Source organism: Lynx rufus, unplaced genomic scaffold (genome assembly GCF_022079265.1).
Source record: "Lynx rufus isolate CCGP_SWC_20201006 ecotype Redwood Valley unplaced genomic scaffold, mLynRuf1.p SCAF_12, whole genome shotgun sequence".
Lineage (NCBI taxonomy): Eukaryota > Metazoa > Chordata > Mammalia > Carnivora > Felidae > Lynx > Lynx rufus.
This window is the reverse complement of record NW_025814826.1, coordinates 16516677-16528813: the sequence shown is the minus strand read 5'-3', so window position 1 is coordinate 16528813 and position 12137 is coordinate 16516677.

Below are 12137 nucleotides of genomic sequence, written 5' to 3'. Positions count from 1 at the left end.
CCACAGAATCGCAGACAGGTCCACTCAGATTCCATGGGCTTTTGGAGACCTTAAGGGTGCCCACCGGTGGAGCCACAGATTCAGTCCCAACTGGAGGACCAGGTTGGGCTGCACATTCACTCACACAATCAGACCAGATGTTAATACATTCCCTCCCTAGGAATCCCTACTTGTGAGACCTCTAAAAGGACCCCAGGAGGTGATCAGGCTCCCCTTCCACCCTGGCAGGTGGGTCTGACTGGGTCCAGGGGCCCCAGACCTTACTGTTATCTGACATGAGGTCCAGATCCTCACCTACCAAGTCTCCTTACCTTCTCCATTGCAATTCCTCTTTCTGTCCACCGCCTTGCCATTTTTCCAAACCGGTGGCAACAATGGCCTAATGCAGTTGGGTTTCACTCAGTCAGGGAACCAAATGTCAGGCAACCTGGTCTGGATCACCCCGCGGAAGAACCAAGCAGCACTCAGAGATCTTGGAAGGCAGGAGGTTGATCATACCAGCGGGCTCAGAAGAGATCACTCTCCAGAGGTCTGAGTTCCGATTGCAAGCATGGGAGACAATTTATACTCTGTTACTTCCGCATTAGTAGTAATTTGGCGCACATGGCACGTGGGGTAGGAAGAAGAGCCCAGAAGGAGAGTCTTTGGGCAGGGACTGGAAGTCCCCTATCAGTCCTGTCGGCCATCTTAGAACATAATTTTCCCCTATCAAACAGAGTGAGAGGACTCCCTGTTTCTCAACATCTTTCAGAGAACTTTAACAAACTATGATTTTTCTTTTCATTTCTTTGTGTTTTCTCTAAAATTTCAAATCATCAATGTAAATGAAAAGCCAAATCCTTACCTTGCCTGTATTACTAAAAAGAAAGAATAAAAGAACCAACCGGAAGTTTCCAGGGTTGATTCATGGTCCTGTTGTTCTGAGCTCTGAGGAAAAGTATAATAGTTCCTACAGTCTCGTGTGGGTTTCTGGTGAGCACCATCAGAAACCTTTCCATTCTTCCTGCCTCTACTGATTTATCTACCATAGTTGCAATTCCACAGCCAACCTAGAACAGTCCTGGAATGCAAAGTCACGAATGTCACTAATGTCACTGAGTCAGGGCCTGAATTTGTTGTTCGGACTGCTCGCTTCATTCCACACTGAAGAACTTACAAGTCTGACAGACTCTCTCCTTGGCCAAATTTTAGTCAGGCTCCTCTGACCCTTCTTTTTGACTAGAAGTCAATCTTGGTCTATAGAACTGCAAATTCCCAGCACAAATGATTTCATCCGCATGCTGTCCCCTGCACCACCACCCCTTGTGTTCCCAACGCCTACCACACACAGTAAGAGATGGGACTAGTATACTTGCTAAGGGCTCATAGTTTCCAACATCCCTGGATGTATCCAGCACCCCCCTTTAAAGTTCCTTCCTGGGAAAGCTCAAGACTGCCAAAAGCATTTACTGTTGAGATATACCTAGATCTACTAGCTGCCTGTCATGATAGTTCTTAAAAAACAGCACCCTCGGGGCGCCTGGGTGGCGCAGTCGGTTAAGCGTCCAACTTCAGCCAGGTCACGATCTCGCAGTCCGTGAGTTCGAGCCCCGTGTCGGGCTCTGGGCTGATGGCTCGGAGCCTGGAGCCTGTTTCCGATTCTGTGTCTCCCTCTCTCTCTGCCCCTCCTCCGTTCATGCTCTGTCTCTCTCTGTCCCAAAAATAAATAAACGTTGAAAAAAAAAATTAAAAAAACAAAAAAACAAAAAAAACAAAAAAAAAAAACAGCACCCTCCCCACTACTAGGGGCACCTGGACGACTCAGTCAGTTAAGCTGACTCTTGATTTCGGCTCAGGTTATGATTTCGAGATTGGTTCATGGGTTTAGGCTCTGTGATGACGTGGGGAGCCTGCTTGGAATTCTCTCTCCTTCCCTCTCTCTCTGCCCCTCCCCCACTGATGCTGTCTCTCCTCTCTCTCAAAATAAATAAACATTTAAAAAACCCAGCACCCCTACCTGATTTTTGTAAATTCCACTTCCCAGACTGCTCCAGCCCTGTTCACTCCTCCTTCGTAGTCCCTCATCCTCCTTAAAACATCACATCCTCTCCATACAGATCAGGCTTGGACTCAGTTTACACTAGAGTCTCTCTCCTACTGCAGTAGTCTAAATAAAATCTGTCTTGCCACCTTTAACAAATGGCTCACTCTGCTTGTCTTTGACAAGTCTAAACTCTACAGCTGAGAGTAGGAAACAGGAATGTCTCAGCGATTTCTGGGCTGCCTCATTCCCGTGGAAATTTTCCTAGAGCAGAGTTTCCCCAGGAAGTGTGTATATGGTTGTTTACACACAAAATTTTACTAGATCTTGCAATAGCATTTTCAGAAAAGCTATATGGAAATACAAATATAAATCATGGATTTTTCCATTAAATATTTTGAAAAGAAAAAGCATTATTAGGGAGCAGGACATAAGGAGCCTATTACCATGAATAAATACATATTTTTAAAAAACCAATAATTTTGAAAAACACTCATCTCAAAATTCAAGATTGTTGCCCTCAGGCTTTAGTTCAATGAATGCAGCTATAGGACAGGATGCTGTCATCTACTTCTGCTTAATAAGACTGTCTAATAATTCTTTTAATTTATCTGGATTTTCAAAGCATTTGCTTGACAGATTTTAGATGAGCAGCTAATCTGTCATTTACAGAAGGGACAGTGATGAGAGGGAGCAATGCCTAATTCATCCATATGCTCTTTTATCTGTTGATTTAATTTATTTAGTTCATTCTTTACTAAAAGTATTGACAGAGGGGAAAATATTTAATCACAATCTTGCAGGTTAAAAAAAAAAAGATGCTGATATAAGGCTCAGGGAAGCAGGAGAAAGCTGGGTTGTTGATGATCCCAGGAGGAAAGGAAAATGTGATTGAGTGATGTTTATCTGACCTATTTTATTCTGAATTGTTATGGATGCAGCAGTAGTGGTAGAGAGCTCCATGCATGTGACAGGTATTCACCAAAGGATTTTATTCTGCACTGTGTGTAATCAGAACATGATTTCTTATCCACATCCCACTGTAGAATTTTTGTAAAGGTTGTGATTGCAGCAAACCAGAAGCCCAGACTTGTGATTATATTTTACAGACAAGTAATGGTCGCTTTGTGCTGCTTAGACTTTGAAGGTATTTTCTCGTGGTTTGTTCTGTTTTAAATTTTTGTTTATTTATTTATTTTTGTTGTTAAGCTCTCAGAATTCTTGCTCATCTGGCAGAGGAGATATCCCAAAAGGTAACAATAAACTGTCTAAGCTACACAAACTGTTTTTATTTTGTTTTTACTTTGTTGCTCTTGATTGTTTTAAAACCAGGGGTACAAGTGTTTGAGATAACAGGAATAAATTTAAATTTCTACTCTTGGAAAATAATTATTTGCTCCTCAGTAAAACTGAGGAAAAACATCCCCACTAATGATGAAGCCATTGGTGGTGGGGGGCGGTATTCTGGTTGACCTTTGCTCTAATTGACTCTGTAGAGTGGGGAATTTAAAAATCATAAGAGATGTGTTGTGTAGAAATAATGGAAAAATAGAGAAACTAATTTAGACATTGCTTAAGAGGAAATAATCTAAGGTCCTATGACTTTTCTAGAGGCTGGTGTGAGACTTTGGCTTGCTTTTGCATGAATTTCTTGAAGTCTTACATCTTCTAGTGGAGATTTCTCTCTCTCAGATGTCTGTCTACACGATCACATACTCACAAGGTAGAGTAGTTTTCTTGAAAGTGTCAAATATCTTAGAAAGGGTAACCCAAAGGATAAATTTTATTTATTTAACAAAGATGTAATGAGCACCTACTATGCTCTGAAAACTACTAAATTCTGGGTGTTTGTTGGTGAACAAATGAGACTTGATCTCTGTTGTCATGGAGACAACAAAGCTGGTGATTGTAATAGCTGAGGCTGCCCTGGCTTGTCTCTATGCCTAGAAGGTCTTTCCAACATAGCAACTTTAGCACAGCCAGCCTTCTCTCATGGCAGCTCAGGCTCCAAAGGTATGTGTCCTAAGAAAGTCAGCCTTGTATGACTGGACTTGGCAGTCACATTGGCAGTCTCACATCTGCCTCGCTCTAATGTTAGGAGTGAGTCACTAAGTCCAGCCCATATATAAAGAGTGGGGGTTTAGATTTCATCTGTTGAAGAGATGAATGTCAAAGAAGTGAAGATAAGGTTTACAACCCACACAACAGCTTAGAAAAAGAGGAGAATGCAGCTCTCTGGGAGTCCAAGGAAGACATGGTTTCAGATTTCCTTTTCAAGGCTTTTATTTTGGCCATCTAGTCTTCACACTCTTCTTTCTGACCTTCTCGTTGGTGGTTTTGTAGAGAAATTGATTTGTAGCAAATGACCTGTGTTACCTACTTTAATCCATGACTGATTATGTAAAAAGAAAGAGAGTAACATTTGCTTTCAAGAAAAGTCAGTCTGAGGCAGAAGTAATTCAATTTATGAATTTAATATTGGAAGCTACTGAGCCAGATCAGGGAGAGACAACTGTGCTTTGAAGATTGTTTGTCCTCAACTGAATCGACTTGGGGGGTGTCAATCATATTTTTTTTCAAAGCATTTTGATGAAAAGATAATGGAACCAAAGTAAAACATTTGATTATATGTCAGTGTGTGAGTGAGCACAACAGAACCAATCTTCAAGAGGTGCTTCGTGCTCTCACTGAACTGAACAAGCCAGAAAGAATGTCAGCTCTGAGTGGTTAAGAGTTGGAGGCAGTCAACAAACACTTACTGCCGCCCACTCACCCCTCACCTCCACCCCGTGTACAGACATTGGACAAGCCCAGGAGTCTCTTCCCCAAGTTCCACTTTGTCTAGTGCACCACCGTCCACCTCTGTTTATTGGTTTGTTTTTACTTTAAGGGCACGCTGGAGCACTTTCAGTATGTTATTGACATGAAATAATCAGATAAGAGTCCAGAAAACGCTAGTGATTATGCTCTACTTCTTCGTCTACCCTGATTCACTCCTCACCATTCGCCACTATGCCCTGTGCCCTGAGAAGCTCATGCTCTAGGATTACATGGACAGTTATGTTTGGTTTTGTTTTCTTGACTTATGGCTTCAGGAAGAGTGGTGGGGTTCTAAGGTGCAGAGCAGAGTAACACTGAGGTATTGTTTCCAACCTACACCCCCACACTGAGCTAAGGGCTGCCTGTATCCATTGACTGAAAGACAAAAGATCCTATTAGAGCCTCTTCACACCCTCCCTGCCTTAGGTTTCAGTAACCACTCTTTTCTGTTGCCCCTTCAGACCTAGGAATGGGTTCTAGGTTGTCAATGTCATTATTTCAGAGATACCGCAATGTTACTTGGTGGTTTCTTTAGACTCCATCCTAACCTTTGAAAACAGTTCTTTATCAAACCCTCTTTAAATTGAGTAATTCGAGTATGGCTAGCATGACTTCCAATTTATTGCTTAAATAACTAGATAGATACAGGTACCATTTCCTAAAATGAAGAAGACCAGAGGTTGGCTTTGGGATGTATTAAGTTTCTGATGTCCATAATACTTGATACGCAAACAGGAAGTTGAAATCAGAAGAGAAATCTGTGCTGAAGATAAAAAGTTCAGAGGAGCGCCTGGGTGGCTCAGTCCATTAAGCATCTGACTCGATTTTGGCTCAGGTTGAGATTTTACTGGTTCATGAGATCGAGCCCCGTGCGTGGCTCTGCACTGTTAGTGCTTGAGATTCTCTCTTTCCCTCTCCCTCTTCCCCTCCCTCGCTCATGCTCTTGCTCTCTCAAAATAAATAAACCTAAAAGAATTTCAGAGATGACATATAGATACTATATGCGAGAACCCTGTCTTACGCATTTGGATGGCAGTAGCCAAACCGAGTGGCAAGCACAGACAATAGGAGGGTTGCTGAGGTGCTGAATATCGCAAGGTAAACTGTAGGCACCAGACGTGCCACATCCAAGTCCCCGAGCAAAGGAAAGAAGAGTGCCACCACTCCAGTGAAGGCTGGTATGTGAAGTGGCCTGTGAGCTCTGATTCAGTTCTGGAGACTTCTGGGCCCTAGTACAAGACCTCTCTAGGGCCCTTTACTCGGTCCAGCCTCTCAGCTGTGCCTGAGCTTTCTCTTGTTGGCCATCCTCCCTCCTACCTTCCCCTAATCCTCCCAGGCTTCTTTTCTGTAAACTTTCTCTTTCCCTGGCCCATTGCCCTGGACTTCCCTGTAGTCCCAGGGAAATCCTTTCCTTATTCTAGTTGATCCCCTTTTACCTTTCTTTAGAACCCTCTTTTCTTCCCTTTATTACTTAATAGACTTCAAGGGACCATTAAACCCGGAGTACAAATCATTAGCCACTGAAAAACTCATTCTCCTTCCCAAAGCCTCCCTGGTGGGAAAATATTTGCATTCCATCCTTTAAGTTGTAACAAAGAAAGAGAAGAAAGGCAGAGGCTCTGCCCCACTAAGCACCTTAAAGAATTTCCAGAAAAACGGAAGAAATTTTGCAATCTGATGGAAGGGAGTGGTTAGGAGGGAGAGGTAGGATGGAGACATGAAAATGTAAAGTTTGCAATGACATCATAGCGTAAGTTAATCAGTGTATAAAAATCTGCCTAAGGAGGAAACCAACAATCAGATATTGGAACACTACTAAGAAGATTTTTAGGGAGAAGGAAATTTGGGATAGCAATTGAAGAAGAGGAAAAACAAGAATCATAAGAAAAGAAATCATATCTGGTGAGAAAAAAAAAAAGGAGTGTTCAAATGCACAAGCAGAAACAAGAAAACTGTATTTTGAATATCCAAGCATATTTTCTTTATGTGACTGGTGGTGAGGAGTAGAAGAACAAGCAATGAAGAGAGTTCATTCATGAGACTGAGTTTTACATCTCTGGCCCAGCATTTAAGATAAGCCAATAGAATGTTCTGCTCTTAGGTCAGTAGCTGTTGTGTAGATTAAATGAGGCTTTTAACTTCCCGGTGACTCCCTGCTGAGACCTGTAGGTGTAGAGAACTTTGATTCATCTGATTTCCTTCCTCAGGTATGAATGGAATACTGTGTGTCCCTAAGAATAAAGGTGAGAAGGGGCGTCTGGGTGTCTCAGTGGGTTCAGCGTCCAACTTTGGCTGAGGTCGTGATCTCATGGTTCATGGGTTTGAGTCCTGCATTGGGCTTTGTGCTGAAAGCTCGGAGCCTATAGCCTGCTTCAGATTCTGTGTCTCCCTCTCTCTCTGTCCCTCCCCCACTCATGCTCTGTCTCTCTCTCTCTAAAATAAATAAATAAACGTGAAAAATATTTTTTAAAAAGATGAGAAAACACAGAAATCCCTGGGTGAACCCCCAGACCTGAGGCATTCAATCAAGTTCAAGCCTAGTCGACAAGGAAGGAGTTCATTCTAACCTGAAAAGTAGCAGCCAGCAACAACTTCTGGAGCTTTAGTAAACTCGCATACAGAGAACACATCTATTAGAGAAGGATGAAGCTCTGACTTGGTGAGATTAACCAACAGTGTTCAGGGAAGGATAGGTCCGTGATTCAAAGTAGCCTATCTGGATTGGGAGGACTGTTGGACTGGGAATTGCATAGAAAGCTACTTTTCCCTGAAGATATTAATATTACATTTTATTTCTTAATTCTTTCAAATTGTAATTGCAAAATGTTATTTTATGCCTTCTGTTATGTCTTCATAAAACATAAGCATCTGTCAAATCAACAACAAGCTGAGGGAAGAAATACAGTTGGACAAACTCTTTGTTTGAGTGAATTGACCTATGTTTGGATGATAGAATAAATGGGTGCAGTCAAAGAGAGGGATCTTGGAGTGACCTTGTGTTGATCTAGGCTTCTATGATTATCAGGAAAATACCACCAATGTTATTACCTTTGGAACTTGGGTTCTTATGTTTCCCCTTGTAAACAAGTCACCTAGAAAGTATTATGTTTTCTTTTAACTCAGAAATAAGAAAACAGCTTGAAGAAAACATTTTCCTTTGAAAATGTGGTAGAAACTAATTTCTAGTTTCTCTGACTATTGAATTATATACATTAGCAAAGGAAACATGTACAGGAGAAATAAACCCATCTGTCTGTCAGGGAAAAATGGGAAAATGAGTAGAGGAGTTAATAAAAATACAAAAGAAAAATTACAAATACATTAAACTTAAAGTACCGTGCACTGCAAACATATTGAGTGACAGGTACACTGTTCTTTGACTACCAAAGTCAAATGTCCCAGGGCTACATGAGCTGGAGTACGTATCCCCAGTTGTTCTGGTTGTATGTAAAAAACGTACTAAGAATGATTAAATACATAATAATAAATAACCAAAATTGACTATACACTCCACAATATCCAAATGAAAAGTAATTAACTAGTTAATTTAAAACAGTAAATAAATAAGCTCATATGAAGGTATGCCAAGACTCAGAAAAATGAGCAGCGATGTTCTTAAGATATTCTTAGTAATTGCTATTCTTTATAGTATCACACATTTCTTTAGTGTCGCTTGCATAAAAAGTATTTTAAAAATAATATTAAAAATCAATCAGAATGTGTCTCCAGTCATTGAATGAAGAATTAAAAAAAGAGAATCTAAAAAAAAAAAAATTAAAAACCCTGCTCACTAGAGGATCCGCATAGCTTGTCTTCTGTGTAGAAACCGGCAGTTGCTAGCATTTAGTGGCTTTAGCGCAGAACGTGATTTTTCAAGCATGAACCAAAGACCACAAAAGCCATGAGACACTGCAACTAAGAATTGTTGCTCAAATCATTTGAGACAAAACTAGATTAAATCTACAATGTAATGTAAACAAATTTTGTGTGTTTGTTGTTAAGTATAGGTCATCATCAGTCTTTCCTAATATGCCATAGCACATCATCATATCTAAGAGGGGGCAGTGCATTTCCTGACCATATTGAAACATGGGATTTTTTTTTCATAGACCTGTCAGTATTCTTTGGTATTATTTTTGTTTCACACAATGCCTCATAATCTTTCATGAAAAATACTTTGGGAGTTTTAGTGTGGAAACACTCTGCTCATCAGCAAAAGAACAACAGATAAATTGTATGCCAGTGTATGATCCTGGAGTTTACTCTGCTGTAATCAAGACTCTGGCTCAAATATAGGAAAATTAAGAAAAAAATTTTTTTTTTGCCAAATGCGCAGTGACTTTACCAGTCTTTGTGAGTGAAAAGAGAAGGTAAAGACTGAGGAGGAAAACTATAGGGAGGGAAGTTTAAAAGAGTGCTCCTATGGACGATTCCAGTCCTCTACTCCTAGCCTGTTCAGTGTAGTATCTCTGGTAAATGACCGGTGCTCAACTGTAGAAGATACAGATCCTCCCCCAAGGAGTTACTAACCTATTTATGGAGAAATGTAAGAGGTTCAGCAAATACATCCAGTGGGATGATTTAGTTAAATACAGGGTTCTGAGAAAGCAATTAAGAGGGGGGTATAAACCAATCTTAGAACAGCTGTGAGTTGAGAGTTTGCTCAAGAAAAGTTTTTTTTCAAATAAGAAGTCATAAATTAAGCTGAATCCTGGAGGATGAGTATAAAGCAGCCAGAACAATGTTGAGAGTAGGAATGTTTCATGCAGAAGGATTTAAATACACATGCAAGTATAGGTAACTCAAAAAGGCCCCCAAAATTATTAAGAACCTCGTACTCAGGTAAATGGAAATATCCACAGATGTTGAGTGAAAGAAAAAGATCTTGCCTAAGAATTGGGGGATTATATTTTAGTCCTAAAGTATCTATTGATGGGCTCTGATTTAGGTCATGAAAACCCCTGGAACCTGAGTTTTCCTGTCTCTATTGAGAGTTAACTGTAGGACTAGAGGCTCTAGAAAGTTGTTCTCAGCTTTAACAATGATATGAAATCAAACAATATTAATAGTTAATGCTGAATGAAGTTTACCAGGCACGATTGTTAACTCTTTGCATGTGGCAACCCTAGGAAACTGAGACCTAGAGAATTTAAGGACTTTCTCAAGGTTTCAGAGCTAGTAGGATAGACTTGGGATTCAAAATGCAGCAAGCTGATTTCAATATCTGCACTCTTAACAATAGGTCAAGTTGCTTCTCGATGTAGAAAATATAAGTAGGTAATATTGAAAATTATCAGATTTTATTATTTTTTTTCCTCTTTTTTCAAACTGTATAAATCCCATCTTTGTAGGACAAGGGAACAACATAAGCAAACTGCTTTAAGCATATCATATTTGGTTCAAATTTTTCAAATATTGAAGAACTATGAGGTTAGATGATATCAAATAAATAGATAAGTAAATACATTTTAATCACTTAGAAAGAATGATGCTATGTGGTAATCCCAAGTCTATTATTTCTAGAGATTCACACTAACATTTCAGGTGGTTTCTATGTAAAAGTTGTGGAATTGGTAAGAGTTGCTAGAAACACTGGAACAAAGACAGAGAATGATAAGCAAGTCCCAAACCAACTTGTGATGTAAATGTTAAGGATAACCTACCCTGTGGCTTTAGTGCTATGCCGTCTTCCAGATGTCAAAGGACATCTTTAGAGAATCTAGTTATCACAGAACCCTTTTGTCCTCAGTACCTAAGTCTCTATGCATGAGTTCCAAGATGGACAAGTATGTCTGAGAGTAATAACTCAACAGTTATGGTCAAATTGCATTATTTCTAAAACAAATATCACACAAATGGGTGAATATCTTTAACCAGTTCTTCCAGATATTTCTTTAAATTAACATTATTCTTGATTAAAGGTATGTGTATATACTTACATATATACACATACTTTTAATATATATACATATATATATAGTGTGTGTGTATACACTATATAGAGCATGTGTATATACATATATATAGTATATGTGCATGTATTACATATGTCACATATTGTATATGTACTGTATGTGTGTACAAATCATATGTTGTATATGAATATATATACTCTATATATTGAAGTGGTTAAATGTATAAATAAAAACACCAAACAACACAAATAATGAACATTAGATTACCCACTCACCCATGAGACTCACCCATCTTTCAAACAACATTTTTTTAACAATTTATAGCAATAAGAATATTTTTCTTTGCAAGAGAAGACATTTTTTTTTCAACGTTTATTTATTTTTGGGACAGAGAGAGACAGAGCATGAACGGGGGAGGGGCAGAGAGAGAGGGAGACACAGAATCGGAAACAGGCTCCAGGCTCTGAGCCATCAGCCCAGAGCCCGACGCGGGGCTCGAACTCACGGACCGCGAGATCGTGACCTGGCTGAAGTCAGACGCTTAACCGACTGCGCCACCCAGGCGCCCCGAGAAGACATTTTTTTGAAGACTACATAGCAGGGTGAAAAAAACTTGAATGTTGAGTACTACACATTTTTTACTTTCTTAGGGCAAGTTATTTCATTCCACTCTGCCTCAATTTTTTCGTCTTGAAAATGGAAACAATAATACCTATTTTGCAAAATTGAAAGACTTTTAAATGAAATCGTTAAGTGTGGCAAGGACACATAAATCTGGTAACATATTTTCTGCCACAGGAACAGCATTTTTTTTTTAATTTTTTTTTTTAACGTTTATTTATTTTTGAGACAGAGAGAGACAGAGCATGAACGGGGAGGGTCAGAGAGAGAGGGAGACACAGAATGGGAAGCAGGCTCCAGGCTCTGAGCCATCAGCCCAGAGCCCGATGCGGGGCTCGAACTCACGGACTGTGAGATCGTGACCTGAGCCGAAGTCGGACGCTCAACCGACAGAGCCACCCAGGCGCCCCATGGAACAGCATTTAATTAAGAGTTATATTACCATTGACATTATCCTCACAATTATTAGAATTCATGCCCAAATCTCAAAGTCATCTATAAAATCTACATTTTGATTTTTAGTTATCTGATCATTAAAAAAAAAAAAAAAAACTTCTACAAGAAAATCAGAAAAATTTGAAGCCAATACAATTTATCTAATTCTGTTAGACATCCATGTAGATGGGCATACTATTCAGCACACAGAATTAATGCTGAGTATCATGAACGGTGAAAAAAAAGAAATAAAAAAAACCCTAGTTAAAAAAAATGGAAAAAAAGAATAAGGATGTTGATAAGAGCCATTTGAGGATTTTCAGTTC